This window comes from Polistes fuscatus, unplaced genomic scaffold (genome assembly GCF_010416935.1).
Source record: "Polistes fuscatus isolate 324 unplaced genomic scaffold, CU_Pfus_HIC Scaffold9, whole genome shotgun sequence".
NCBI classification, from domain to species: Eukaryota; Metazoa; Arthropoda; class Insecta; order Hymenoptera; family Vespidae; genus Polistes; species Polistes fuscatus.
The window spans coordinates 6,187,466-6,190,561 of NW_025113173.1; the positions used below are offsets into that span (position 1 = coordinate 6,187,466).

The 3,096-nt window shown below is 27.0% G+C and overlaps 1 long non-coding RNA gene across 1 annotated transcript; it reads right to left on the reverse strand.

Moving 5' to 3' along the window:
* Positions 1-962: 962 nt before the first annotated feature.
* On the reverse strand, positions 963-1,251 carry LOC122525499. Its single transcript, XR_006305811.1, has 2 exons — positions 1,160-1,251; positions 963-1,060 (listed from the first exon to the last, which is right to left on the reverse strand). It is a non-coding gene; the product is annotated as an uncharacterized LOC122525499 (long non-coding RNA).
* Between the last annotated feature and the right edge of the window lie 1,845 nt (positions 1,252-3,096).

Sequence of the window (3,096 nt, forward strand, 5' to 3'; positions counted from 1 at the left end):
AGCGGTTTATTAGATCATCTTTTTGCGATGCAAGTTTTGTTGAAAATTTAAGTTTAATACAAGAAAAGTAATTGTTCATCAAAGTGCATTTAAATCCATAAGGTTTCAGTGCGAGCAGTCTATAACCTCATATTTCTGCGAAACAATAGTTGTCTAAAATAATAAGTCTGAAAAGAGATGTGTATGCGTAGAAAAGAGTGTACAAATCTAATTCTATTTTTCCCTAGCGGTCTATTAAATAATCTTTTAGTGATGTAGGTTTTTCTGAATATTAATTTTATGACAAAAAAAGTGAATGTTACAGTGAGTTTATTAATCTTAATGATTTTAGTGATACCGGTCTATAAGCTGATGTTTCTAAAAAGCAAGGTTTATAAGAAATTAAAGTTTCTGGCAAGAAAAATCAGTTCGTTTCAAAGAAACTATATTTTCAATACGTTTTTGTTTCAGCGGTCTATAAGGGTATATTTATTGTGAAGTTTTCATAGAAATGGCTTAGATGTAAACTATACAGCACTGCATTCACTGACATTATATGCACTTTGCGAGCAAAATTTATAAGTCGATAAAGTATTCTATTCGTAGAGAAAAGAGTGAACTTTTATTTAATATAAAATTCACTTACATCCGCTGGCTTTCGTATTAAAAGTATTGATGCGAACTATCCAAAGAAACGACATTTATTGCTGGTCCTACCTTAGGTTAAAGTTATATTAACGAGAAACGACCGAACTGTTCTCTTAAATTTTGTGAATCTTTACGGATCGATTTTTAACTCGATAAAGTATTGCGTATGTAGGAAAAAGAGTTTAATTTTATTTAATATAAGGGTCACGTATATCTTTTTACTTCAAGTATAGGAAATCTTAACGCAAGAATTTCAAATAATTACTAAGATGTACACTGTTCCGCAGTGCATTCTCTAAAATGTTATGCCTAATAGATTTGTGATTACGCAAAACTTGGTGTGTTTTAAGGTTTAATTTTTTTTATACATTTTAACAACTATTAGAACGCAAACTGCAGACAGTTGAATAGAATCTTGGCAATATCGATGACCCTAAAACAAAAATTAATTTTATATATAACGACGTATATAACTTATATATAATTTTTATTATATTTATATTTTCATATCGTAAATGATGGCATTACAAACCTTGAGATACTATCGTAGAAATTGTCGTAAATATCCGTTTTTGATAAAGTGGTATTTTTCAATATTAAACCTTACGGCTTAAAAAAAACAGTACATTCTAAAACAAAAAACTAATTAAAAAGAGCATGTGTGGAAAAATAAATTCAATGTCTGATCCACGATCAAAACTTTTTAAAAGGATTATTTAATAAATAATCTAATTTAAAAAAAAAAAAGAATTTAATGACCAAAAAGTGGACATTACAAAATACTGAATACTCGATGCATTAGAAAATGTGCCTTTCTATATTTACACCAGTGAATATGAAAAAATGCATGTTTCTGATGCATGCTTTTTAAATATATAAATACATGAATAAAAAATGTTTTAATTTTATACAAAATTGTTAATCGATTAATACGATTACCAATACGCATAGGAAATTATTCAAGACGCATTATTAAAAACTTAATTTATTGTGAATATTTCGCAATATTTAAAAATCCCCAGGTGCATTTACAATCCCGTATGCAAACCTGGGGTCCCTGTTCTTAACTTATTTATATAATTTACACTCTCGAGAGAGAGTGTGGGGCAGCCTTTTAATTCGGTTTATTTGTATATCAAGATTTATGCATTTTTATTCATATCATATAATTTCTTCTATTATAAATCTCTGTGTAAAAAATATTTCAATGATTTTTATATCATCTCTCTTTGGTTTCCTCTCTTTGGTTTCTTTTCTCAAAAAACTTTTATTTATATATATATTTATTAAAAATACTTTCTTTAAATATTTCTTATGCAAAGTTGATATTTATTTGTTAATAATTTTAGAATCAAAATGCACAACCTTGACATAATTTATATGCACTCGCATGTGCTGGCTGTACTTTCGTGTATTTTCATTCGCTTAGCAAGACTTATACGTTTCTAATCAGAATCATTCAAAATAGCTTTTCATTTTAATTTGCACTATTTAATTATTATATATAGATTATATACAAAATGAAATATTACAAATATTTATTTATTAAATACTTTCATCAGTGCACTCATTCATTCATTTTTGATCATTCTGAATGAGAATTGTATATTCTTACCATATTTTCATCTGCATTTAGCAGGTACGTTCGACTGCATTTAGCAGTTTTGTTCATCTGCGTTTAGCAGATATGTTTGTACTTACTGCGATTTTCGTATGCACTTTTAAGTGCAGGCAAGCCTTTTAAATTGTTTCATTTATGTACCAAAACTATACATTTTTATTCCAAAAAAATTATTATTCTACTTTTATATATAATAAATAAAAAGATATATATTAAAAAAATTGTTTTCATATTACTCTTATTTCTCCTCCATATATCTCTTGTAAAATCTTTCTTTAAATATTTGTGTATAGTAAAAATATTTCTCCCACTCTCTCTTATGAACTATTAACTTTTTCACTTGATATTTATTTATAAATAATTTTGGAATGAAAATATATATTCCGGACATATTAATATGCACTTATGAGTGCTGGCAGCCAGCATAATTATATTCATCTGCATTTAGCAGGTATGTTCGATTGCATTTAGCAATTATATTTATCTGCATTTAGCAGGTGTGTTTGTACTTACTGCGATTTTTGGTATGTTCGATTGCATTTAGCAATTATATTTATCTGCATTTAGCAGGTGTGTTTGTATTTACTGCGATTTTCGTATGCACTTTTAAAGTGCAGGCAAGCCTTTTAAATTGTTTCATTTATGTACCAAAACTATACATTTTTATTCCAAAAAAATAATTACTCTACTTTTATATATAATAAATAAAAAAATATATTAAAATTGTGTTTTCATACTACTCGTTATTTCTCCTCCATACATCTCTTGTAAAATCTTTCTTCAAATATTTGTGCATAGTAAAAATAGTTTCTCCCACTCTCTCTTATGTACTTATTAACTCTTTCATT